Genomic DNA, 23,087 nt, shown 5'->3' with positions numbered 1-23,087 from the left:
GTATTGCAGTGACTCCAGGAACGGTGCACATCTCTTTGAATGTTGAAGAAAAGAACCCAAGAACCCAAGAACCCAAGAACCCAAGAACCCAAGAACCCAAGAACACAAGAACACAAGAACCCTCTCTCCCAGGTCTCTACCTCCCTTTTCGCCCGCTGTTGCGTTTTCCCGCTCTTTTTCTCTTTTTTTTTTTTTTTTTTTTTTTTTTTAAAAAATGATGTATGTATTTATTTGTCTGTCTGTCTGTCTGTCTGTCTGTCTGTCTGTCTGTCTGTCTGTCTGTCTGTCTGTCTGTCTGTCTGTCTGTCTGTCTGTCTGTGGAACTAACTCTCTCGTCTGCTGTCTCCTAGGAAATCCGACTGCGCAGACGCCAGACCAGGCCACGAGGCCTCTCGCCCGAGTCCGGCGGTCATCCGGCGGTCAGCGTTCTTCTCTTGCCCCGCCCCTCCGCGGAGTACCGGCGTCTGGTGAGTCGCCCGGGGGGACGCCGGACCCCGTACGGTCGAGGGGTATCGCTTCTCGGCCTTTTGGCTAAGATCAAGTGTAGTATCTGTTCTTATCAGTTTAATATCTGATACGTCCTCTACCCGAGGACTATATATTAATCTGATTTTTGGAACAGGGAGACGGAAGAGGGGCTTGCTCCGTCCGCTCCACGCATCGACCTGGTATTGCAGTGACTCCAGGAACGGTGCACATCTCTTTGAATGTTGAAGAAAAGAACCCAAGAACCCAAGAACCCAAGAACCCAAGAACCCAAGAACCCAAGAACACAAGAACACAAGAACCCTCTCTCCCAGGTCTCTACCTCCCTTTTCGCCCGCTGTTGCGTTTTCCCGCTCTTTTTCTCTTTTTTTTTTTTTTTTTTTTTTTTTTTAAAAAATGATGTATGTATTTATTTGTCTGTCTGTCTGTCTGTCTGTCTGTCTGTCTGTCTGTCTGTCTGTCTGTCTGTCTGTCTGTCTGTCTGTCTGTCTGTCTGTCTGTGGAACTAACTCTCTCGTCTGCTGTCTCCTAGGAAATCCGACTGCGCAGACGCCAGACCAGGCCACGAGGCCTCTCGCCCGAGTCCGGCGGTCATCCGGCGGTCAGCGTTCTTCTCTTGCCCCGCCCCTCCGCGGAGTACCGGCGTCTGGTGAGTCGCCCGGGGGGACGCCGGACCCCGTACGGTCGAGGGGTATCGCTTCTCGGCCTTTTGGCTAAGATCAAGTGTAGTATCTGTTCTTATCAGTTTAATATCTGATACGTCCTCTACCCGAGGACTATATATTAATCTGATTTTTGGAACAGGGAGACGGAAGAGGGGCTTGCTCCGTCCGCTCCACGCATCGACCTGGTATTGCAGTGACTCCAGGAACGGTGCACATCTCTTTGAATGTTGAAGAAAAGAACCCAAGAACCCAAGAACCCAAGAACCCAAGAACCCAAGAACCCAAGAACACAAGAACACAAGAACCCTCTCTCCCAGGTCTCTACCTCCCTTTTCGCCCGCTGTTGCGTTTTCCCGCTCTTTTTCTCTTTTTTTTTTTTTTTTTTTTTTTTTTTAAAAAATGATGTATGTATTTATTTGTCTGTCTGTCTGTCTGTCTGTCTGTCTGTCTGTCTGTCTGTCTGTCTGTCTGTCTGTCTGTCTGTCTGTCTGTCTGTCTGTCTGTGGAACTAACTCTCTCGTCTGCTGTCTCCTAGGAAATCCGACTGCGCAGACGCCAGACCAGGCCACGAGGCCTCTCGCCCGAGTCCGGCGGTCATCCGGCGGTCAGCGTTCTTCTCTTGCCCCGCCCCTCCGCGGAGTACCGGCGTCTGGTGAGTCGCCCGGGGGGACGCCGGACCCCGTACGGTCGAGGGGTATCGCTTCTCGGCCTTTTGGCTAAGATCAAGTGTAGTATCTGTTCTTATCAGTTTAATATCTGATACGTCCTCTACCCGAGGACTATATATTAATCTGATTTTTGGAACAGGGAGACGGAAGAGGGGCTTGCTCCGTCCGCTCCACGCATCGACCTGGTATTGCAGTGACTCCAGGAACGGTGCACATCTCTTTGAATGTTGAAGAAAAGAACCCAAGAACCCAAGAACCCAAGAACCCAAGAACCCAAGAACCCAAGAACACAAGAACACAAGAACCCTCTCTCCCAGGTCTCTACCTCCCTTTTCGCCCGCTGTTGCGTTTTCCCGCTCTTTTTCTCTTTTTTTTTTTTTTTTTTTTTTTTTTTAAAAAATGATGTATGTATTTATTTGTCTGTCTGTCTGTCTGTCTGTCTGTCTGTCTGTCTGTCTGTCTGTCTGTCTGTCTGTCTGTCTGTCTGTCTGTCTGTCTGTCTGTGGAACTAACTCTCTCGTCTGCTGTCTCCTAGGAAATCCGACTGCGCAGACGCCAGACCAGGCCACGAGGCCTCTCGCCCGAGTCCGGCGGTCATCCGGCGGTCAGCGTTCTTCTCTTGCCCCGCCCCTCCGCGGAGTACCGGCGTCTGGTGAGTCGCCCGGGGGGACGCCGGACCCCGTACGGTCGAGGGGTATCGCTTCTCGGCCTTTTGGCTAAGATCAAGTGTAGTATCTGTTCTTATCAGTTTAATATCTGATACGTCCTCTACCCGAGGACTATATATTAATCTGATTTTTGGAACAGGGAGACGGAAGAGGGGCTTGCTCCGTCCGCTCCACGCATCGACCTGGTATTGCAGTGACTCCAGGAACGGTGCACATCTCTTTGAATGTTGAAGAAAAGAACCCAAGAACCCAAGAACCCAAGAACCCAAGAACCCAAGAACCCAAGAACACAAGAACACAAGAACCCTCTCTCCCAGGTCTCTACCTCCCTTTTCGCCCGCTGTTGCGTTTTCCCGCTCTTTTTCTCTTTTTTTTTTTTTTTTTTTTTTTTTTTAAAAAATGATGTATGTATTTATTTGTCTGTCTGTCTGTCTGTCTGTCTGTCTGTCTGTCTGTCTGTCTGTCTGTCTGTCTGTCTGTCTGTCTGTCTGTCTGTCTGTCTGTGGAACTAACTCTCTCGTCTGCTGTCTCCTAGGAAATCCGACTGCGCAGACGCCAGACCAGGCCACGAGGCCTCTCGCCCGAGTCCGGCGGTCATCCGGCGGTCAGCGTTCTTCTCTTGCCCCGCCCCTCCGCGGAGTACCGGCGTCTGGTGAGTCGCCCGGGGGGACGCCGGACCCCGTACGGTCGAGGGGTATCGCTTCTCGGCCTTTTGGCTAAGATCAAGTGTAGTATCTGTTCTTATCAGTTTAATATCTGATACGTCCTCTACCCGAGGACTATATATTAATCTGATTTTTGGAACAGGGAGACGGAAGAGGGGCTTGCTCCGTCCGCTCCACGCATCGACCTGGTATTGCAGTGACTCCAGGAACGGTGCACATCTCTTTGAATGTTGAAGAAAAGAACCCAAGAACCCAAGAACCCAAGAACCCAAGAACCCAAGAACCCAAGAACACAAGAACACAAGAACCCTCTCTCCCAGGTCTCTACCTCCCTTTTCGCCCGCTGTTGCGTTTTCCCGCTCTTTTTCTCTTTTTTTTTTTTTTTTTTTTTTTTTTTAAAAAATGATGTATGTATTTATTTGTCTGTCTGTCTGTCTGTCTGTCTGTCTGTCTGTCTGTCTGTCTGTCTGTCTGTCTGTCTGTCTGTCTGTCTGTCTGTCTGTCTGTGGAACTAACTCTCTCGTCTGCTGTCTCCTAGGAAATCCGACTGCGCAGACGCCAGACCAGGCCACGAGGCCTCTCGCCCGAGTCCGGCGGTCATCCGGCGGTCAGCGTTCTTCTCTTGCCCCGCCCCTCCGCGGAGTACCGGCGTCTGGTGAGTCGCCCGGGGGGACGCCGGACCCCGTACGGTCGAGGGGTATCGCTTCTCGGCCTTTTGGCTAAGATCAAGTGTAGTATCTGTTCTTATCAGTTTAATATCTGATACGTCCTCTACCCGAGGACTATATATTAATCTGATTTTTGGAACAGGGAGACGGAAGAGGGGCTTGCTCCGTCCGCTCCACGCATCGACCTGGTATTGCAGTGACTCCAGGAACGGTGCACATCTCTTTGAATGTTGAAGAAAAGAACCCAAGAACCCAAGAACCCAAGAACCCAAGAACCCAAGAACCCAAGAACACAAGAACACAAGAACCCTCTCTCCCAGGTCTCTACCTCCCTTTTCGCCCGCTGTTGCGTTTTCCCGCTCTTTTTCTCTTTTTTTTTTTTTTTTTTTTTTTTTTTAAAAAATGATGTATGTATTTATTTGTCTGTCTGTCTGTCTGTCTGTCTGTCTGTCTGTCTGTCTGTCTGTCTGTCTGTCTGTCTGTCTGTCTGTCTGTCTGTCTGTCTGTGGAACTAACTCTCTCGTCTGCTGTCTCCTAGGAAATCCGACTGCGCAGACGCCAGACCAGGCCACGAGGCCTCTCGCCCGAGTCCGGCGGTCATCCGGCGGTCAGCGTTCTTCTCTTGCCCCGCCCCTCCGCGGAGTACCGGCGTCTGGTGAGTCGCCCGGGGGGACGCCGGACCCCGTACGGTCGAGGGGTATCGCTTCTCGGCCTTTTGGCTAAGATCAAGTGTAGTATCTGTTCTTATCAGTTTAATATCTGATACGTCCTCTACCCGAGGACTATATATTAATCTGATTTTTGGAACAGGGAGACGGAAGAGGGGCTTGCTCCGTCCGCTCCACGCATCGACCTGGTATTGCAGTGACTCCAGGAACGGTGCACATCTCTTTGAATGTTGAAGAAAAGAACCCAAGAACCCAAGAACCCAAGAACCCAAGAACCCAAGAACACAAGAACACAAGAACCCTCTCTCCCAGGTCTCTACCTCCCTTTTCGCCCGCTGTTGCGTTTTCCCGCTCTTTTTCTCTTTTTTTTTTTTTTTTTTTTTTTTTTTAAAAAATGATGTATGTATTTATTTGTCTGTCTGTCTGTCTGTCTGTCTGTCTGTCTGTCTGTCTGTCTGTCTGTCTGTCTGTCTGTCTGTCTGTCTGTCTGTCTGTCTGTGGAACTAACTCTCTCGTCTGCTGTCTCCTAGGAAATCCGACTGCGCAGACGCCAGACCAGGCCACGAGGCCTCTCGCCCGAGTCCGGCGGTCATCCGGCGGTCAGCGTTCTTCTCTTGCCCCGCCCCTCCGCGGAGTACCGGCGTCTGGTGAGTCGCCCGGGGGGACGCCGGACCCCGTACGGTCGAGGGGTATCGCTTCTCGGCCTTTTGGCTAAGATCAAGTGTAGTATCTGTTCTTATCAGTTTAATATCTGATACGTCCTCTACCCGAGGACTATATATTAATCTGATTTTTGGAACAGGGAGACGGAAGAGGGGCTTGCTCCGTCCGCTCCACGCATCGACCTGGTATTGCAGTGACTCCAGGAACGGTGCACATCTCTTTGAATGTTGAAGAAAAGAACCCAAGAACCCAAGAACCCAAGAACCCAAGAACCCAAGAACCCAAGAACACAAGAACACAAGAACCCTCTCTCCCAGGTCTCTACCTCCCTTTTCGCCCGCTGTTGCGTTTTCCCGCTCTTTTTCTCTTTTTTTTTTTTTTTTTTTTTTTTTTTAAAAAATGATGTATGTATTTATTTGTCTGTCTGTCTGTCTGTCTGTCTGTCTGTCTGTCTGTCTGTCTGTCTGTCTGTCTGTCTGTCTGTCTGTCTGTCTGTCTGTCTGTGGAACTAACTCTCTCGTCTGCTGTCTCCTAGGAAATCCGACTGCGCAGACGCCAGACCAGGCCACGAGGCCTCTCGCCCGAGTCCGGCGGTCATCCGGCGGTCAGCGTTCTTCTCTTGCCCCGCCCCTCCGCGGAGTACCGGCGTCTGGTGAGTCGCCCGGGGGGACGCCGGACCCCGTACGGTCGAGGGGTATCGCTTCTCGGCCTTTTGGCTAAGATCAAGTGTAGTATCTGTTCTTATCAGTTTAATATCTGATACGTCCTCTACCCGAGGACTATATATTAATCTGATTTTTGGAACAGGGAGACGGAAGAGGGGCTTGCTCCGTCCGCTCCACGCATCGACCTGGTATTGCAGTGACTCCAGGAACGGTGCACATCTCTTTGAATGTTGAAGAAAAGAACCCAAGAACCCAAGAACCCAAGAACCCAAGAACCCAAGAACCCAAGAACACAAGAACACAAGAACCCTCTCTCCCAGGTCTCTACCTCCCTTTTCGCCCGCTGTTGCGTTTTCCCGCTCTTTTTCTCTTTTTTTTTTTTTTTTTTTTTTTTTTTAAAAAATGATGTATGTATTTATTTGTCTGTCTGTCTGTCTGTCTGTCTGTCTGTCTGTCTGTCTGTCTGTCTGTCTGTCTGTCTGTCTGTCTGTCTGTCTGTCTGTCTGTGGAACTAACTCTCTCGTCTGCTGTCTCCTAGGAAATCCGACTGCGCAGACGCCAGACCAGGCCACGAGGCCTCTCGCCCGAGTCCGGCGGTCATCCGGCGGTCAGCGTTCTTCTCTTGCCCCGCCCCTCCGCGGAGTACCGGCGTCTGGTGAGTCGCCCGGGGGGACGCCGGACCCCGTACGGTCGAGGGGTATCGCTTCTCGGCCTTTTGGCTAAGATCAAGTGTAGTATCTGTTCTTATCAGTTTAATATCTGATACGTCCTCTACCCGAGGACTATATATTAATCTGATTTTTGGAACAGGGAGACGGAAGAGGGGCTTGCTCCGTCCGCTCCACGCATCGACCTGGTATTGCAGTGACTCCAGGAACGGTGCACATCTCTTTGAATGTTGAAGAAAAGAACCCAAGAACCCAAGAACCCAAGAACCCAAGAACCCAAGAACCCAAGAACACAAGAACACAAGAACCCTCTCTCCCAGGTCTCTACCTCCCTTTTCGCCCGCTGTTGCGTTTTCCCGCTCTTTTTCTCTTTTTTTTTTTTTTTTTTTTTTTTTTTAAAAAATGATGTATGTATTTATTTGTCTGTCTGTCTGTCTGTCTGTCTGTCTGTCTGTCTGTCTGTCTGTCTGTCTGTCTGTCTGTCTGTCTGTCTGTCTGTCTGTCTGTGGAACTAACTCTCTCGTCTGCTGTCTCCTAGGAAATCCGACTGCGCAGACGCCAGACCAGGCCACGAGGCCTCTCGCCCGAGTCCGGCGGTCATCCGGCGGTCAGCGTTCTTCTCTTGCCCCGCCCCTCCGCGGAGTACCGGCGTCTGGTGAGTCGCCCGGGGGGACGCCGGACCCCGTACGGTCGAGGGGTATCGCTTCTCGGCCTTTTGGCTAAGATCAAGTGTAGTATCTGTTCTTATCAGTTTAATATCTGATACGTCCTCTACCCGAGGACTATATATTAATCTGATTTTTGGAACAGGGAGACGGAAGAGGGGCTTGCTCCGTCCGCTCCACGCATCGACCTGGTATTGCAGTGACTCCAGGAACGGTGCACATCTCTTTGAATGTTGAAGAAAAGAACCCAAGAACCCAAGAACCCAAGAACCCAAGAACCCAAGAACCCAAGAACACAAGAACACAAGAACCCTCTCTCCCAGGTCTCTACCTCCCTTTTCGCCCGCTGTTGCGTTTTCCCGCTCTTTTTCTCTTTTTTTTTTTTTTTTTTTTTTTTTTTAAAAAATGATGTATGTATTTATTTGTCTGTCTGTCTGTCTGTCTGTCTGTCTGTCTGTCTGTCTGTCTGTCTGTCTGTCTGTCTGTCTGTCTGTCTGTCTGTCTGTCTGTGGAACTAACTCTCTCGTCTGCTGTCTCCTAGGAAATCCGACTGCGCAGACGCCAGACCAGGCCACGAGGCCTCTCGCCCGAGTCCGGCGGTCATCCGGCGGTCAGCGTTCTTCTCTTGCCCCGCCCCTCCGCGGAGTACCGGCGTCTGGTGAGTCGCCCGGGGGGACGCCGGACCCCGTACGGTCGAGGGGTATCGCTTCTCGGCCTTTTGGCTAAGATCAAGTGTAGTATCTGTTCTTATCAGTTTAATATCTGATACGTCCTCTACCCGAGGACTATATATTAATCTGATTTTTGGAACAGGGAGACGGAAGAGGGGCTTGCTCCGTCCGCTCCACGCATCGACCTGGTATTGCAGTGACTCCAGGAACGGTGCACATCTCTTTGAATGTTGAAGAAAAGAACCCAAGAACCCAAGAACCCAAGAACCCAAGAACCCAAGAACCCAAGAACACAAGAACACAAGAACCCTCTCTCCCAGGTCTCTACCTCCCTTTTCGCCCGCTGTTGCGTTTTCCCGCTCTTTTTCTCTTTTTTTTTTTTTTTTTTTTTTTTTTTAAAAAATGATGTATGTATTTATTTGTCTGTCTGTCTGTCTGTCTGTCTGTCTGTCTGTCTGTCTGTCTGTCTGTCTGTCTGTCTGTCTGTCTGTCTGTCTGTCTGTCTGTGGAACTAACTCTCTCGTCTGCTGTCTCCTAGGAAATCCGACTGCGCAGACGCCAGACCAGGCCACGAGGCCTCTCGCCCGAGTCCGGCGGTCATCCGGCGGTCAGCGTTCTTCTCTTGCCCCGCCCCTCCGCGGAGTACCGGCGTCTGGTGAGTCGCCCGGGGGGACGCCGGACCCCGTACGGTCGAGGGGTATCGCTTCTCGGCCTTTTGGCTAAGATCAAGTGTAGTATCTGTTCTTATCAGTTTAATATCTGATACGTCCTCTACCCGAGGACTATATATTAATCTGATTTTTGGAACAGGGAGACGGAAGAGGGGCTTGCTCCGTCCGCTCCACGCATCGACCTGGTATTGCAGTGACTCCAGGAACGGTGCACATCTCTTTGAATGTTGAAGAAAAGAACCCAAGAACCCAAGAACCCAAGAACCCAAGAACCCAAGAACCCAAGAACACAAGAACACAAGAACCCTCTCTCCCAGGTCTCTACCTCCCTTTTCGCCCGCTGTTGCGTTTTCCCGCTCTTTTTCTCTTTTTTTTTTTTTTTTTTTTTTTTTTTAAAAAATGATGTATGTATTTATTTGTCTGTCTGTCTGTCTGTCTGTCTGTCTGTCTGTCTGTCTGTCTGTCTGTCTGTCTGTCTGTCTGTCTGTCTGTCTGTCTGTCTGTGGAACTAACTCTCTCGTCTGCTGTCTCCTAGGAAATCCGACTGCGCAGACGCCAGACCAGGCCACGAGGCCTCTCGCCCGAGTCCGGCGGTCATCCGGCGGTCAGCGTTCTTCTCTTGCCCCGCCCCTCCGCGGAGTACCGGCGTCTGGTGAGTCGCCCGGGGGGACGCCGGACCCCGTACGGTCGAGGGGTATCGCTTCTCGGCCTTTTGGCTAAGATCAAGTGTAGTATCTGTTCTTATCAGTTTAATATCTGATACGTCCTCTACCCGAGGACTATATATTAATCTGATTTTTGGAACAGGGAGACGGAAGAGGGGCTTGCTCCGTCCGCTCCACGCATCGACCTGGTATTGCAGTGACTCCAGGAACGGTGCACATCTCTTTGAATGTTGAAGAAAAGAACCCAAGAACCCAAGAACCCAAGAACCCAAGAACCCAAGAACCCAAGAACACAAGAACACAAGAACCCTCTCTCCCAGGTCTCTACCTCCCTTTTCGCCCGCTGTTGCGTTTTCCCGCTCTTTTTCTCTTTTTTTTTTTTTTTTTTTTTTTTTTTAAAAAATGATGTATGTATTTATTTGTCTGTCTGTCTGTCTGTCTGTCTGTCTGTCTGTCTGTCTGTCTGTCTGTCTGTCTGTCTGTCTGTCTGTCTGTCTGTCTGTCTGTGGAACTAACTCTCTCGTCTGCTGTCTCCTAGGAAATCCGACTGCGCAGACGCCAGACCAGGCCACGAGGCCTCTCGCCCGAGTCCGGCGGTCATCCGGCGGTCAGCGTTCTTCTCTTGCCCCGCCCCTCCGCGGAGTACCGGCGTCTGGTGAGTCGCCCGGGGGGACGCCGGACCCCGTACGGTCGAGGGGTATCGCTTCTCGGCCTTTTGGCTAAGATCAAGTGTAGTATCTGTTCTTATCAGTTTAATATCTGATACGTCCTCTACCCGAGGACTATATATTAATCTGATTTTTGGAACAGGGAGACGGAAGAGGGGCTTGCTCCGTCCGCTCCACGCATCGACCTGGTATTGCAGTGACTCCAGGAACGGTGCACATCTCTTTGAATGTTGAAGAAAAGAACCCAAGAACCCAAGAACCCAAGAACCCAAGAACCCAAGAACCCAAGAACACAAGAACACAAGAACCCTCTCTCCCAGGTCTCTACCTCCCTTTTCGCCCGCTGTTGCGTTTTCCCGCTCTTTTTCTCTTTTTTTTTTTTTTTTTTTTTTTTTTTAAAAAATGATGTATGTATTTATTTGTCTGTCTGTCTGTCTGTCTGTCTGTCTGTCTGTCTGTCTGTCTGTCTGTCTGTCTGTCTGTCTGTCTGTCTGTCTGTCTGTCTGTGGAACTAACTCTCTCGTCTGCTGTCTCCTAGGAAATCCGACTGCGCAGACGCCAGACCAGGCCACGAGGCCTCTCGCCCGAGTCCGGCGGTCATCCGGCGGTCAGCGTTCTTCTCTTGCCCCGCCCCTCCGCGGAGTACCGGCGTCTGGTGAGTCGCCCGGGGGGACGCCGGACCCCGTACGGTCGAGGGGTATCGCTTCTCGGCCTTTTGGCTAAGATCAAGTGTAGTATCTGTTCTTATCAGTTTAATATCTGATACGTCCTCTACCCGAGGACTATATATTAATCTGATTTTTGGAACAGGGAGACGGAAGAGGGGCTTGCTCCGTCCGCTCCACGCATCGACCTGGTATTGCAGTGACTCCAGGAACGGTGCACATCTCTTTGAATGTTGAAGAAAAGAACCCAAGAACCCAAGAACCCAAGAACCCAAGAACCCAAGAACCCAAGAACACAAGAACACAAGAACCCTCTCTCCCAGGTCTCTACCTCCCTTTTCGCCCGCTGTTGCGTTTTCCCGCTCTTTTTCTCTTTTTTTTTTTTTTTTTTTTTTTTTTTAAAAAATGATGTATGTATTTATTTGTCTGTCTGTCTGTCTGTCTGTCTGTCTGTCTGTCTGTCTGTCTGTCTGTCTGTCTGTCTGTCTGTCTGTCTGTCTGTCTGTCTGTGGAACTAACTCTCTCGTCTGCTGTCTCCTAGGAAATCCGACTGCGCAGACGCCAGACCAGGCCACGAGGCCTCTCGCCCGAGTCCGGCGGTCATCCGGCGGTCAGCGTTCTTCTCTTGCCCCGCCCCTCCGCGGAGTACCGGCGTCTGGTGAGTCGCCCGGGGGGACGCCGGACCCCGTACGGTCGAGGGGTATCGCTTCTCGGCCTTTTGGCTAAGATCAAGTGTAGTATCTGTTCTTATCAGTTTAATATCTGATACGTCCTCTACCCGAGGACTATATATTAATCTGATTTTTGGAACAGGGAGACGGAAGAGGGGCTTGCTCCGTCCGCTCCACGCATCGACCTGGTATTGCAGTGACTCCAGGAACGGTGCACATCTCTTTGAATGTTGAAGAAAAGAACCCAAGAACCCAAGAACCCAAGAACCCAAGAACCCAAGAACCCAAGAACACAAGAACACAAGAACCCTCTCTCCCAGGTCTCTACCTCCCTTTTCGCCCGCTGTTGCGTTTTCCCGCTCTTTTTCTCTTTTTTTTTTTTTTTTTTTTTTTTTTTAAAAAATGATGTATGTATTTATTTGTCTGTCTGTCTGTCTGTCTGTCTGTCTGTCTGTCTGTCTGTCTGTCTGTCTGTCTGTCTGTCTGTCTGTCTGTCTGTCTGTCTGTGGAACTAACTCTCTCGTCTGCTGTCTCCTAGGAAATCCGACTGCGCAGACGCCAGACCAGGCCACGAGGCCTCTCGCCCGAGTCCGGCGGTCATCCGGCGGTCAGCGTTCTTCTCTTGCCCCGCCCCTCCGCGGAGTACCGGCGTCTGGTGAGTCGCCCGGGGGGACGCCGGACCCCGTACGGTCGAGGGGTATCGCTTCTCGGCCTTTTGGCTAAGATCAAGTGTAGTATCTGTTCTTATCAGTTTAATATCTGATACGTCCTCTACCCGAGGACTATATATTAATCTGATTTTTGGAACAGGGAGACGGAAGAGGGGCTTGCTCCGTCCGCTCCACGCATCGACCTGGTATTGCAGTGACTCCAGGAACGGTGCACATCTCTTTGAATGTTGAAGAAAAGAACCCAAGAACCCAAGAACCCAAGAACCCAAGAACCCAAGAACCCAAGAACACAAGAACACAAGAACCCTCTCTCCCAGGTCTCTACCTCCCTTTTCGCCCGCTGTTGCGTTTTCCCGCTCTTTTTCTCTTTTTTTTTTTTTTTTTTTTTTTTTTTAAAAAATGATGTATGTATTTATTTGTCTGTCTGTCTGTCTGTCTGTCTGTCTGTCTGTCTGTCTGTCTGTCTGTCTGTCTGTCTGTCTGTCTGTCTGTCTGTCTGTCTGTGGAACTAACTCTCTCGTCTGCTGTCTCCTAGGAAATCCGACTGCGCAGACGCCAGACCAGGCCACGAGGCCTCTCGCCCGAGTCCGGCGGTCATCCGGCGGTCAGCGTTCTTCTCTTGCCCCGCCCCTCCGCGGAGTACCGGCGTCTGGTGAGTCGCCCGGGGGGACGCCGGACCCCGTACGGTCGAGGGGTATCGCTTCTCGGCCTTTTGGCTAAGATCAAGTGTAGTATCTGTTCTTATCAGTTTAATATCTGATACGTCCTCTACCCGAGGACTATATATTAATCTGATTTTTGGAACAGGGAGACGGAAGAGGGGCTTGCTCCGTCCGCTCCACGCATCGACCTGGTATTGCAGTGACTCCAGGAACGGTGCACATCTCTTTGAATGTTGAAGAAAAGAACCCAAGAACCCAAGAACCCAAGAACCCAAGAACCCAAGAACCCAAGAACACAAGAACACAAGAACCCTCTCTCCCAGGTCTCTACCTCCCTTTTCGCCCGCTGTTGCGTTTTCCCGCTCTTTTTCTCTTTTTTTTTTTTTTTTTTTTTTTTTTTAAAAAATGATGTATGTATTTATTTGTCTGTCTGTCTGTCTGTCTGTCTGTCTGTCTGTCTGTCTGTCTGTCTGTCTGTCTGTCTGTCTGTCTGTCTGTCTGTCTGTCTGTGGAACTAACTCTCTCGTCTGCTGTCTCCTAGGAAATCCGACTGCGCAGACGCCAGACCAGGCCACGAGGCCTCTCGCCCGAGTCCGGCGGTCATCCGGCGGTCAGCGTTCTTCTCTTGCCCCGCCCCTCCGCGGAGTACCGGCGTCTGGTGAGTCGCCCGGGGGGACGCCGGACCCCGTACGGTCGAGGGGTATCGCTTCTCGGCCTTTTGGCTAAGATCAAGTGTAGTATCTGTTCTTATCAGTTTAATATCTGATACGTCCTCTACCCGAGGACTATATATTAATCTGATTTTTGGAACAGGGAGACGGAAGAGGGGCTTGCTCCGTCCGCTCCACGCATCGACCTGGTATTGCAGTGACTCCAGGAACGGTGCACATCTCTTTGAATGTTGAAGAAAAGAACCCAAGAACCCAAGAACCCAAGAACCCAAGAACCCAAGAACCCAAGAACACAAGAACACAAGAACCCTCTCTCCCAGGTCTCTACCTCCCTTTTCGCCCGCTGTTGCGTTTTCCCGCTCTTTTTCTCTTTTTTTTTTTTTTTTTTTTTTTTTTTAAAAAATGATGTATGTATTTATTTGTCTGTCTGTCTGTCTGTCTGTCTGTCTGTCTGTCTGTCTGTCTGTCTGTCTGTCTGTCTGTCTGTCTGTCTGTCTGTCTGTCTGTGGAACTAACTCTCTCGTCTGCTGTCTCCTAGGAAATCCGACTGCGCAGACGCCAGACCAGGCCACGAGGCCTCTCGCCCGAGTCCGGCGGTCATCCGGCGGTCAGCGTTCTTCTCTTGCCCCGCCCCTCCGCGGAGTACCGGCGTCTGGTGAGTCGCCCGGGGGGACGCCGGACCCCGTACGGTCGAGGGGTATCGCTTCTCGGCCTTTTGGCTAAGATCAAGTGTAGTATCTGTTCTTATCAGTTTAATATCTGATACGTCCTCTACCCGAGGACTATATATTAATCTGATTTTTGGAACAGGGAGACGGAAGAGGGGCTTGCTCCGTCCGCTCCACGCATCGACCTGGTATTGCAGTGACTCCAGGAACGGTGCACATCTCTTTGAATGTTGAAGAAAAGAACCCAAGAACCCAAGAACCCAAGAACCCAAGAACCCAAGAACACAAGAACACAAGAACCCTCTCTCCCAGGTCTCTACCTCCCTTTTCGCCCGCTGTTGCGTTTTCCCGCTCTTTTTCTCTTTTTTTTTTTTTTTTTTTTTTTTTTTAAAAAATGATGTATGTATTTATTTGTCTGTCTGTCTGTCTGTCTGTCTGTCTGTCTGTCTGTCTGTCTGTCTGTCTGTCTGTCTGTCTGTCTGTCTGTCTGTCTGTCGTGAACTAACTCTCTCGTCTGCTGTCTCCTAGGAAATCCGACTGCGCAGACGCCAGACCAGGCCACGAGGCCTCTCGCCCGAGTCCGGCGGTCATCCGGCGGTCAGCGTTCTTCTCTTGCCCCGCCCCTCCGCGGAGTACCGGCGTCTGGTGAGTCGCCCGGGGGGACGCCGGACCCCGTACGGTCGAGGGGTATCGCTTCTCGGCCTTTTGGCTAAGATCAAGTGTAGTATCTGTTCTTATCAGTTTAATATCTGATACGTCCTCTACCCGAGGACTATATATTAATCTGATTTTTGGAACAGGGAGACGGAAGAGGGGCTTGCTCCGTCCGCTCCACGCATCGACCTGGTATTGCAGTGACTCCAGGAACGGTGCACATCTCTTTGAATGTTGAAGAAAAGAACCCAAGAACCCAAGAACCCAAGAACCCAAGAACCCAAGAACCCAAGAACACAAGAACACAAGAACCCTCTCTCCCAGGTCTCTACCTCCCTTTTCGCCCGCTGTTGCGTTTTCCCGCTCTTTTTCTCTTTTTTTTTTTTTTTTTTTTTTTTTTTAAAAAATGATGTATGTATTTATTTGTCTGTCTGTCTGTCTGTCTGTCTGTCTGTCTGTCTGTCTGTCTGTCTGTCTGTCTGTCTGTCTGTCTGTCTGTCTGTCTGTCTGTGGAACTAACTCTCTCGTCTGCTGTCTCCTAGGAAATCCGACTGCGCAGACGCCAGACCAGGCCACGAGGCCTCTCGCCCGAGTCCGGCGGTCATCCGGCGGTCAGCGTTCTTCTCTTGCCCCGCCCCTCCGCGGAGTACCGGCGTCTGGTGAGTCGCCCGGGGGGACGCCGGACCCCGTACGGTCGAGGGGTATCGCTTCTCGGCCTTTTGGCTAAGATCAAGTGTAGTATCTGTTCTTATCAGTTTAATATCTGATACGTCCTCTACCCGAGGACTATATATTAATCTGATTTTTGGAACAGGGAGACGGAAGAGGGGCTTGCTCCGTCCGCTCCACGCATCGACCTGGTATTGCAGTGACTCCAGGAACGGTGCACATCTCTTTGAATGTTGAAGAAAAGAACCCAAGAACCCAAGAACCCAAGAACCCAAGAACCCAAGAACCCAAGAACACAAGAACACAAGAACCCTCTCTCCCAGGTCTCTACCTCCCTTTTCGCCCGCTGTTGCGTTTTCCCGCTCTTTTTCTCTTTTTTTTTTTTTTTTTTTTTTTTTTTAAAAAATGATGTATGTATTTATTTGTCTGTCTGTCTGTCTGTCTGTCTGTCTGTCTGTCTGTCTGTCTGTCTGTCTGTCTGTCTGTCTGTCTGTCTGTCTGTCTGTCTGTGGAACTAACTCTCTCGTCTGCTGTCTCCTAGGAAATCCGACTGCGCAGACGCCAGACCAGGCCACGAGGCCTCTCGCCCGAGTCCGGCGGTCATCCGGCGGTCAGCGTTCTTCTCTTGCCCCGCCCCTCCGCGGAGTACCGGCGTCTGGTGAGTCGCCCGGGGGGACGCCGGACCCCGTACGGTCGAGGGGTATCGCTTCTCGGCCTTTTGGCTAAGATCAAGTGTAGTATCTGTTCTTATCAGTTTAATATCTGATACGTCCTCTACCCGAGGACTATATATTAATCTGATTTTTGGAACAGGGAGACGGAAGAGGGGCTTGCTCCGTCCGCTCCACGCATCGACCTGGTATTGCAGTGACTCCAGGAACGGTGCACATCTCTTTGAATGTTGAAGAAAAGAACCCAAGAACCCAAGAACCCAAGAACCCAAGAACCCAAGAACCCAAGAACACAAGAACACAAGAACCCTCTCTCCCAGGTCTCTACCTCCCTTTTCGCCCGCTGTTGCGTTTTCCCGCTCTTTTTCTCTTTTTTTTTTTTTTTTTTTTTTTTTTTAAAAAATGATGTATGTATTTATTTGTCTGTCTGTCTGTCTGTCTGTCTGTCTGTCTGTCTGTCTGTCTGTCTGTCTGTCTGTCTGTCTGTCTGTCTGTCTGTCTGTCTGTGGAACTAACTCTCTCGTCTGCTGTCTCCTAGGAAATCCGACTGCGCAGACGCCAGACCAGGCCACGAGGCCTCTCGCCCGAGTCCGGCGGTCATCCGGCGGTCAGCGTTCTTCTCTTGCCCCGCCCCTCCGCGGAGTACCGGCGTCTGGTGAGTCGCCCGGGGGGACGCCGGACCCCGTACGGTCGAGGGGTATCGCTTCTCGGCCTTTTGGCTAAGATCAAGTGTAGTATCTGTTCTTATCAGTTTAATATCTGATACGTCCTCTACCCGAGGACTATATATTAATCTGATTTTTGGAACAGGGAGACGGAAGAGGGGCTTGCTCCGTCCGCTCCACGCATCGACCTGGTATTGCAGTGACTCCAGGAACGGTGCACATCTCTTTGAATGTTGAAGAAAAGAACCCAAGAACCCAAGAACCCAAGAACCCAAGAACCCAAGAACCCAAGAACACAAGAACACAAGAACCCTCTCTCCCAGGTCTCTACCTCCCTTTTCGCCCGCTGTTGCGTTTTCCCGCTCTTTTTCTCTTTTTTTTTTTTTTTTTTTTTTTTTTTAAAAAATGATGTATGTATTTATTTGTCTGTCTGTCTGTCTGTCTGTCTGTCTGTCTGTCTGTCTGTCTGTCTGTCTGTCTGTCTGTCTGTCTGTCTGTCTGTCTGTCTGTGGAACTAACTCTCTCGTCTGCTGTCTCCTAGGAAATCCGACTGCGCAGACGCCAGACCAGGCCACGAGGCCTCTCGCCCGAGTCCGGCGGTCATCCGGCGGTCAGCGTTCTTCTCTTGCCCCGCCCCTCCGCGGAGTACCGGCGTCTGGTGAGTCGCCCGGGGGGACGCCGGACCCCGTACGGTCGAGGGGTATCGCTTCTCGGCCTTTTGGCTAAGATCAAGTGTAGTATCTGTTCTTATCAGTTTAATATCTGATACGTCCTCTACCCGAGGACTATATATTAATCTGATTTTTGGAACAGGGAGACGGAAGAGGGGCTTGCTCCGTCCGCTCCACGCATCGACCTGGTATTGCAGTGACTCCAGGAACGGTGCACATCTCTTTGAATGTTGAAGAAAAGAACCCAAGAACCCAAGAACCCAAGAACCCAAGAACCCAAGAACCCAAGAACACAAGAACACAAGAACCCTCTCTCCCAGGTCTCTACCTCCCTTTTCGCCCGCTGTTGCGTTTTCCCGCTCTTTTTCTCTTTTTTTTTTTTTTTTTTTTTTTTTTTAAAAAATGATGTATGTATTTATTTGTCTGTCTGTCTGTCTGTCTGTCTGTCTGTCTGTCTGTCTGTCTGTCTGTCTGTCTGTCTGTCTGTCTGTCTGTCTGTCTGTCTGTGGAACTAACTCTCTCGTCTGCTGTCTCCTAGGAAATCCGACTGCGCAGACGCCAGACCAGGCCACGAGGCCTCTCGCCCGAGTCCGGCGGTCATCCGGCGGTCAGCGTTCTTCTCTTGCCCCGCCCCTCCGCGGAGTACCGGCGTCTGGTGAGTCGCCCGGGGGGACGCCGGACCCCGTACGGTCGAGGGGTATCGCTTCTCGGCCTTTTGGCTAAGATCAAGTGTAGTATCTGTTCTTATCAGTTTAATATCTGATACGTCCTCTACCCGAGGACTATATATTAATCTGATTTTTGGAACAGGGAGACGGAAGAGGGGCTTGCTCCGTCCGCTCCACGCATCGACCTGGTATTGCAGTGACTCCAGGAACGGTGCACATCTCTTTGAATGTTGAAGAAAAGAACCCAAGAACCCAAGAACCCAAGAACCCAAGAACCCAAGAACCCAAGAACACAAGAACACAAGAACCCTCTCTCCCAGGTCTCTACCTCCCTTTTCGCCCGCTGTTGCGTTTTCCCGCTCTTTTTCTCTTTTTTTTTTTTTTTTTTTTTTTTTTTAAAAAATGATGTATGTATTTATTTGTCTGTCTGTCTGTCTGTCTGTCTGTCTGTCTGTCTGTCTGTCTGTCTGTCTGTCTGTCTGTCTGTCTGTCTGTCTGTCTGTCTGTGGAACTAACTCTCTCGTCTGCTGTCTCCTAGGAAATCCGACTGCGCAGACGCCAGACCAGGCCACGAGGCCTCTCGCCCGAGTCCGGCGGTCATCCGGCGGTCAGCGTTCTTCTCTTGCCCCGCCCCTCCGCGGAGTACCGGCGTCTGGTGAGTCGCCCGGGGGGACGCCGGACCCCGTACGGTCGAGGGGTATCGCTTCTCGGCCTTTTGGCTAAGATCAAGTGTAGTATCTGTTCTTATCAGTTTAATATCTGATACGTCCTCTACCCGAGGACTATATATTAATCTGATTTTTGGAACAGGGAGACGGAAGAGGGGCTTGCTCCGTCCGCTCCACGCATCGACCTGGTATTGCAGTGACTCCAGGAACGGTGCACATCTCTTTGAATGTTGAAGAAAAGAACCCAAGAACCCAAGAACCCAAGAACCCAAGAACCCAAGAACCCAAGAACACAAGAACACAAGAACCCTCTCTCCCAGGTCTCTACCTCCCTTTTCGCCCGCTGTTGCGTTTTCCCGCTCTTTTTCTCTTTTTTTTTTTTTTTTTTTTTTTTTTTAAAAAATGATGTATGTATTTATTTGTCTGTCTGTCTGTCTGTCTGTCTGTCTGTCTGTCTGTCTGTCTGTCTGTCTGTCTGTCTGTCTGTCTGTCTGTCTGTCTGTCTGTGGAACTAACTCTCTCGTCTGCTGTCTCCTAGGAAATCCGACTGCGCAGACGCCAGACCAGGCCACGAGGCCTCTCGCCCGAGTCCGGCGGTCATCCGGCGGTCAGCGTTCTTCTCTTGCCCCGCCCCTCCGCGGAGTACCGGCGTCTGGTGAGTCGCCCGGGGGGACGCCGGACCCCGTACGGTCGAGGGGTATCGCTTCTCGGCCTTTTGGCTAAGATCAAGTGTAGTATCTGTTCTTATCAGTTTAATATCTGATACGTCCTCTACCCGAGGACTATATATTAATCTGATTTTTGGAACAGGGAGACGGAAGAGGGGCTTGCTCCGTCCGCTCCACGCATCGACCTGGTATTGCAGTGACTCCAGGAACGGTGCACATCTCTTTGAATGTTGAAGAAAAGAACCCAAGAACCCAAGAACCCAAGAACCCAAGAACCCAAGAACCCAAGAACACAAGAACACAAGAACCCTCTCTCCCAGGTCTCTACCTCCCTTTTCGCCCGCTGTTGCGTTTTCCCGCTCTTTTTCTCTTTTTTTTTTTTTTTTTTTTTTTTTTTAAAAAATGATGTATGTATTTATTTGTCTGTCTGTCTGTCTGTCTGTCTGTCTGTCTGTCTGTCTGTCTGTCTGTCTGTCTGTCTGTCTGTCTGTCTGTCTGTCTGTCTGTGGAACTAACTCTCTCGTCTGCTGTCTCCTAGGAAATCCGACTGCGCAGACGCCAGACCAGGCCACGAGGCCTCTCGCCCGAGTCCGGCGGTCATCCGGCGGTCAGCGTTCTTCTCTTGCCCCGCCCCTCCGCGGAGTACCGGCGTCTGGTGAGTCGCCCGGGGGGACGCCGGACCCCGTACGGTCGAGGGGTATCGCTTCTCGGCCTTTTGGCTAAGATCAAGTGTAGTATCTGTTCTTATCAGTTTAATATCTGATACGTCCTCTACCCGAGGACTATATATTAATCTGATTTTTGGAACAGGGAGACGGAAGAGGGGCTTGCTCCGTCCGCTCCACGCATCGACCTGGTATTGCAGTGACTCCAGGAACGGTGCACATCTCTTTGAATGTTGAAGAAAAGAACCCAAGAACCCAAGAACCCAAGAACCCAAGAACCCAAGAACCCAAGAACACAAGAACACAAGAACCCTCTCTCCCAGGTCTCTACCTCCCTTTTCGCCCGCTGTTGCGTTTTCCCGCTCTTTTTCTCTTTTTTTTTTTTTTTTTTTTTTTTTTTAAAAAATGATGTATGTATTTATTTGTCTGTCTGTCTGTCTGTCTGTCTGTCTGTCTGTCTGTCTGTCTGTCTGTCTGTCTGTCTGTCTGTCTGTCTGTCTGTCTGTCTGTGGAACTAACTCTCTCGTCTGCTGTCTCCTAGGAAATCCGACTGCGCAGACGCCAGACCAGGCCACGAGGCCTCTCGCCCGAGTCCGGCGGTCATCCGGCGGTCAGCGTTCTTCTCTTGCCCCGCCCCTCCGCGGAGTACCGGCGTCTGGTGAGTCGCCCGGGGGGACGCCGGACCCCGTACGGTCGAGGGGTATCGCTTCTCGGCCTTTTGGCTAAGATCAAGTGTAGTATCTGTTCTTATCAGTTTAATATCTGATACGTCCTCTACCCGAGGACTATATATTAATCTGATTTTTGGAACAGGGAGACGGAAGAGGGGCTTGCTCCGTCCGCTCCACGCATCGACCTGGTATTGCAGTGACTCCAGGAACGGTGCACATCTCTTTGAATGTTGAAGAAAAGAACCCAAGAACCCAAGAACCCAAGAACCCAAGAACCCAAGAACCCAAGAACACAAGAACACAAGAACCCTCTCTCCCAGGTCTCTACCTCCCTTTTCGCCCGCTGTTGCGTTTTCCCGCTCTTTTTCTCTTTTTTTTTTTTTTTTTTTTTTTTTTTAAAAAATGATGTATGTATTTATTTGTCTGTCTGTCTGTCTGTCTGTCTGTCTGTCTGTCTGTCTGTCTGTCTGTCTGTCTGTCTGTCTGTCTGTCTGTCTGTCTGTCTGTGGAACTAACTCTCTCGTCTGCTGTCTCCTAGGAAATCCGACTGCGCAGACGCCAGACCAGGCCACGAGGCCTCTCGCCCGAGTCCGGCGGTCATCCGGCGGTCAGCGTTCTTCTCTTGCCCCGCCCCTCCGCGGAGTACCGGCGTCTGGTGAGTCGCCCGGGGGGACGCCGGACCCCGTACGGTCGAGGGGTATCGCTTCTCGGCCTTTTGGCTAAGATCAAGTGTAGTATCTGTTCTTATCAGTTTAATATCTGATACGTCCTCTACCCGAGGACTATATATTAATCTGATTTTTGGAACAGGGAGACGGAAGAGGGGCTTGCTCCGTCCGCTCCACGCATCGACCTGGTATTGCAGTGACTCCAGGAACGGTGCACATCTCTTTGAATGTTGAAGAAAAGAACCCAAGAACCCAAGAACCCAAGAACCCAAGAACCCAAGAACCCAAGAACACAAGAACACAAGAACCCTCTCTCCCAGGTCTCTACCTCCCTTTTCGCCCGCTGTTGCGTTTTCCCGCTCTTTTTCTCTTTTTTTTTTTTTTTTTTTTTTTTTTTAAAAAATGATGTATGTATTTATTTGTCTGTCTGTCTGTCTGTCTGTCTGTCTGTCTGTCTGTCTGTCTGTCTGTCTGTCTGTCTGTCTGTCTGTCTGTCTGTCTGTCTGTGGAACTAACTCTCTCGTCTGCTGTCTCCTAGGAAATCCGACTGCGCAGACGCCAGACCAGGCCACGAGGCCTCTCGCCCGAGTCCGGCGGTCATCCGGCGGTCAGCGTTCTTCTCTTGCCCCGCCCCTCCGCGGAGTACCGGCGTCTGGTGAGTCGCCCGGGGGGACGCCGGACCCCGTACGGTCGAGGGGTATCGCTTCTCGGCCTTTTGGCTAAGATCAAGTGTAGTATCTGTTCTTATCAGTTTAATATCTGATACGTCCTCTACCCGAGGACTATATATTAATCTGATTTTTGGAACAGGGAGACGGAAGAGGGGCTTGCTCCGTCCGCTCCACGCATCGACCTGGTATTGCAGTGACTCCAGGAACGGTGCACATCTCTTTGAATGTTGAAGAAAAGAACCCAAGAACCCAAGAACCCAAGAACCCAAGAACCCAAGAACCCAAGAACACAAGAACACAAGAACCCTCTCTCCCAGGTCTCTACCTCCCTTTTCGCCCGCTGTTGCGTTTTCCCGCTCTTTTTCTCTTTTTTTTTTTTTTTTTTTTTTTTTTTAAAAAATGATGTATGTATTTATTTGTCTGTCTGTCTGTCTGTCTGTCTGTCTGTCTGTCTGTCTGTCTGTCTGTCTGTCTGTCTGTCTGTCTGTCTGTCTGTCTGTCTGTGGAACTAACTCTCTCGTCTGCTGTCTCCTAGGAAATCCGACTGCGCAGACGCCAGACCAGGCCACGAGGCCTCTCGCCCGAGTCCGGCGGTCATCCGGCGGTCAGCGTTCTTCTCTTGCCCCGCCCCTCCGCGGAGTACCGGCGTCTGGTGAGTCGCCCGGGGGGACGCCGGACCCCGTACGGTCGAGGGGTATCGCTTCTCGGCCTTTTGGCTAAGATCAAGTGTAGTATCTGTTCTTATCAGTTTAATATCTGATACGTCCTCTACCCGAGGACTATATATTAATCTGATTTTTGGAACAGGGAGACGGAAGAGGGGCTTGCTCCGTCCGCTCCACGCATCGACCTGGTATTGCAGTGACTCCAGGAACGGTGCACATCTCTTTGAATGTTGAAGAAAAGAACCCAAGAACCCAAGAACCCAAGAACCCAAGAACCCAAGAACCCAAGAACACAAGAACACAAGAACCCTCTCTCCCAGGTCTCTACCTCCCTTTTCGCCCGCTGTTGCGTTTTCCCGCTCTTTTTCTCTTTTTTTTTTTTTTTTTTTTTTTTTTTAAAAAATGATGTATGTATTTATTTGTCTGTCTGTCTGTCTGTCTGTCTGTCTGTCTGTCTGTCTGTCTGTCTGTCTGTCTGTCTGTCTGTCTGTCTGTCTGTCTGTCTGTGGAACTAACTCTCTCGTCTGCTGTCTCCTAGGAAATCCGACTGCGCAGACGCCAGACCAGGCCACGAGGCCTCT

General features: G+C 50.8%; 34 non-coding genes across 34 annotated transcripts; all 34 read left to right on the top strand.

The window, feature by feature from the left end:
- Positions 1-511: 511 nt before the first annotated feature.
- On the top strand, positions 512-702 carry LOC134075424 (U2 spliceosomal RNA). Its single transcript, XR_009938173.1, has one exon. It is a non-coding gene; the product is annotated as a U2 spliceosomal RNA (small nuclear RNA).
- Positions 703-1,179: 477 nt separating this feature from the next.
- Positions 1,180-1,370, top strand: LOC134075423 (U2 spliceosomal RNA). The gene has a single exon (XR_009938172.1). It is a non-coding gene; the product is annotated as a U2 spliceosomal RNA (small nuclear RNA).
- Positions 1,371-1,847: 477 nt separating this feature from the next.
- Positions 1,848-2,038, top strand: LOC134075422 (U2 spliceosomal RNA). The gene has a single exon (XR_009938171.1). It is a non-coding gene; the product is annotated as a U2 spliceosomal RNA (small nuclear RNA).
- A 477-nt stretch (positions 2,039-2,515) lies between these two features.
- LOC134075421 (U2 spliceosomal RNA) lies at positions 2,516-2,706 on the top strand. Its single transcript, XR_009938170.1, has one exon. It is a non-coding gene; the product is annotated as a U2 spliceosomal RNA (small nuclear RNA).
- Positions 2,707-3,183: 477 nt separating this feature from the next.
- On the top strand, positions 3,184-3,374 carry LOC134075419 (U2 spliceosomal RNA). The gene has a single exon (XR_009938169.1). It is a non-coding gene; the product is annotated as a U2 spliceosomal RNA (small nuclear RNA).
- A 477-nt stretch (positions 3,375-3,851) lies between these two features.
- On the top strand, positions 3,852-4,042 carry LOC134075418 (U2 spliceosomal RNA). The gene has a single exon (XR_009938168.1). It is a non-coding gene; the product is annotated as a U2 spliceosomal RNA (small nuclear RNA).
- A 477-nt stretch (positions 4,043-4,519) lies between these two features.
- LOC134075417 (U2 spliceosomal RNA) lies at positions 4,520-4,710 on the top strand. The gene has a single exon (XR_009938167.1). It is a non-coding gene; the product is annotated as a U2 spliceosomal RNA (small nuclear RNA).
- Positions 4,711-5,179: 469 nt separating this feature from the next.
- On the top strand, positions 5,180-5,370 carry LOC134075416 (U2 spliceosomal RNA). Its single transcript, XR_009938166.1, has one exon. It is a non-coding gene; the product is annotated as a U2 spliceosomal RNA (small nuclear RNA).
- A 477-nt stretch (positions 5,371-5,847) lies between these two features.
- On the top strand, positions 5,848-6,038 carry LOC134075415 (U2 spliceosomal RNA). The gene has a single exon (XR_009938165.1). It is a non-coding gene; the product is annotated as a U2 spliceosomal RNA (small nuclear RNA).
- Positions 6,039-6,515: 477 nt separating this feature from the next.
- On the top strand, positions 6,516-6,706 carry LOC134075414 (U2 spliceosomal RNA). The gene has a single exon (XR_009938164.1). It is a non-coding gene; the product is annotated as a U2 spliceosomal RNA (small nuclear RNA).
- A 477-nt stretch (positions 6,707-7,183) lies between these two features.
- Positions 7,184-7,374, top strand: LOC134075413 (U2 spliceosomal RNA). The gene has a single exon (XR_009938163.1). It is a non-coding gene; the product is annotated as a U2 spliceosomal RNA (small nuclear RNA).
- A 477-nt stretch (positions 7,375-7,851) lies between these two features.
- LOC134075411 (U2 spliceosomal RNA) lies at positions 7,852-8,042 on the top strand. The gene has a single exon (XR_009938162.1). It is a non-coding gene; the product is annotated as a U2 spliceosomal RNA (small nuclear RNA).
- Positions 8,043-8,519: 477 nt separating this feature from the next.
- Positions 8,520-8,710, top strand: LOC134075410 (U2 spliceosomal RNA). The gene has a single exon (XR_009938161.1). It is a non-coding gene; the product is annotated as a U2 spliceosomal RNA (small nuclear RNA).
- A 477-nt stretch (positions 8,711-9,187) lies between these two features.
- On the top strand, positions 9,188-9,378 carry LOC134075409 (U2 spliceosomal RNA). The gene has a single exon (XR_009938160.1). It is a non-coding gene; the product is annotated as a U2 spliceosomal RNA (small nuclear RNA).
- Positions 9,379-9,855: 477 nt separating this feature from the next.
- LOC134075407 (U2 spliceosomal RNA) lies at positions 9,856-10,046 on the top strand. The gene has a single exon (XR_009938159.1). It is a non-coding gene; the product is annotated as a U2 spliceosomal RNA (small nuclear RNA).
- A 477-nt stretch (positions 10,047-10,523) lies between these two features.
- LOC134075406 (U2 spliceosomal RNA) lies at positions 10,524-10,714 on the top strand. Its single transcript, XR_009938158.1, has one exon. It is a non-coding gene; the product is annotated as a U2 spliceosomal RNA (small nuclear RNA).
- A 477-nt stretch (positions 10,715-11,191) lies between these two features.
- Positions 11,192-11,382, top strand: LOC134075405 (U2 spliceosomal RNA). Its single transcript, XR_009938157.1, has one exon. It is a non-coding gene; the product is annotated as a U2 spliceosomal RNA (small nuclear RNA).
- A 477-nt stretch (positions 11,383-11,859) lies between these two features.
- LOC134075404 (U2 spliceosomal RNA) lies at positions 11,860-12,050 on the top strand. The gene has a single exon (XR_009938156.1). It is a non-coding gene; the product is annotated as a U2 spliceosomal RNA (small nuclear RNA).
- Positions 12,051-12,527: 477 nt separating this feature from the next.
- LOC134075403 (U2 spliceosomal RNA) lies at positions 12,528-12,718 on the top strand. The gene has a single exon (XR_009938155.1). It is a non-coding gene; the product is annotated as a U2 spliceosomal RNA (small nuclear RNA).
- Positions 12,719-13,195: 477 nt separating this feature from the next.
- On the top strand, positions 13,196-13,386 carry LOC134075401 (U2 spliceosomal RNA). Its single transcript, XR_009938153.1, has one exon. It is a non-coding gene; the product is annotated as a U2 spliceosomal RNA (small nuclear RNA).
- Positions 13,387-13,863: 477 nt separating this feature from the next.
- LOC134075400 (U2 spliceosomal RNA) lies at positions 13,864-14,054 on the top strand. Its single transcript, XR_009938152.1, has one exon. It is a non-coding gene; the product is annotated as a U2 spliceosomal RNA (small nuclear RNA).
- A 467-nt stretch (positions 14,055-14,521) lies between these two features.
- LOC134075399 (U2 spliceosomal RNA) lies at positions 14,522-14,712 on the top strand. Its single transcript, XR_009938151.1, has one exon. It is a non-coding gene; the product is annotated as a U2 spliceosomal RNA (small nuclear RNA).
- Positions 14,713-15,189: 477 nt separating this feature from the next.
- LOC134075398 (U2 spliceosomal RNA) lies at positions 15,190-15,380 on the top strand. Its single transcript, XR_009938150.1, has one exon. It is a non-coding gene; the product is annotated as a U2 spliceosomal RNA (small nuclear RNA).
- Positions 15,381-15,857: 477 nt separating this feature from the next.
- LOC134075397 (U2 spliceosomal RNA) lies at positions 15,858-16,048 on the top strand. Its single transcript, XR_009938149.1, has one exon. It is a non-coding gene; the product is annotated as a U2 spliceosomal RNA (small nuclear RNA).
- Positions 16,049-16,525: 477 nt separating this feature from the next.
- LOC134075394 (U2 spliceosomal RNA) lies at positions 16,526-16,716 on the top strand. Its single transcript, XR_009938147.1, has one exon. It is a non-coding gene; the product is annotated as a U2 spliceosomal RNA (small nuclear RNA).
- A 477-nt stretch (positions 16,717-17,193) lies between these two features.
- Positions 17,194-17,384, top strand: LOC134075393 (U2 spliceosomal RNA). The gene has a single exon (XR_009938146.1). It is a non-coding gene; the product is annotated as a U2 spliceosomal RNA (small nuclear RNA).
- Positions 17,385-17,861: 477 nt separating this feature from the next.
- On the top strand, positions 17,862-18,052 carry LOC134075392 (U2 spliceosomal RNA). Its single transcript, XR_009938145.1, has one exon. It is a non-coding gene; the product is annotated as a U2 spliceosomal RNA (small nuclear RNA).
- A 477-nt stretch (positions 18,053-18,529) lies between these two features.
- On the top strand, positions 18,530-18,720 carry LOC134075391 (U2 spliceosomal RNA). The gene has a single exon (XR_009938144.1). It is a non-coding gene; the product is annotated as a U2 spliceosomal RNA (small nuclear RNA).
- A 477-nt stretch (positions 18,721-19,197) lies between these two features.
- Positions 19,198-19,388, top strand: LOC134075388 (U2 spliceosomal RNA). Its single transcript, XR_009938143.1, has one exon. It is a non-coding gene; the product is annotated as a U2 spliceosomal RNA (small nuclear RNA).
- Positions 19,389-19,865: 477 nt separating this feature from the next.
- On the top strand, positions 19,866-20,056 carry LOC134075387 (U2 spliceosomal RNA). The gene has a single exon (XR_009938142.1). It is a non-coding gene; the product is annotated as a U2 spliceosomal RNA (small nuclear RNA).
- A 477-nt stretch (positions 20,057-20,533) lies between these two features.
- Positions 20,534-20,724, top strand: LOC134075386 (U2 spliceosomal RNA). The gene has a single exon (XR_009938141.1). It is a non-coding gene; the product is annotated as a U2 spliceosomal RNA (small nuclear RNA).
- A 477-nt stretch (positions 20,725-21,201) lies between these two features.
- LOC134075385 (U2 spliceosomal RNA) lies at positions 21,202-21,392 on the top strand. Its single transcript, XR_009938140.1, has one exon. It is a non-coding gene; the product is annotated as a U2 spliceosomal RNA (small nuclear RNA).
- Positions 21,393-21,869: 477 nt separating this feature from the next.
- LOC134075384 (U2 spliceosomal RNA) lies at positions 21,870-22,060 on the top strand. Its single transcript, XR_009938139.1, has one exon. It is a non-coding gene; the product is annotated as a U2 spliceosomal RNA (small nuclear RNA).
- Positions 22,061-22,537: 477 nt separating this feature from the next.
- Positions 22,538-22,728, top strand: LOC134075383 (U2 spliceosomal RNA). Its single transcript, XR_009938138.1, has one exon. It is a non-coding gene; the product is annotated as a U2 spliceosomal RNA (small nuclear RNA).
- Positions 22,729-23,087: the final 359 nt, after the last annotated feature.

The sequence above is a fragment of the Sardina pilchardus genome, chromosome 2 (genome assembly GCF_963854185.1).
Source record: "Sardina pilchardus chromosome 2, fSarPil1.1, whole genome shotgun sequence".
In the NCBI taxonomy this organism is placed as follows: domain Eukaryota; kingdom Metazoa; phylum Chordata; class Actinopteri; order Clupeiformes; family Clupeidae; genus Sardina; species Sardina pilchardus.
This window is presented reverse-complemented; position numbering and strand designations above follow the sequence as displayed.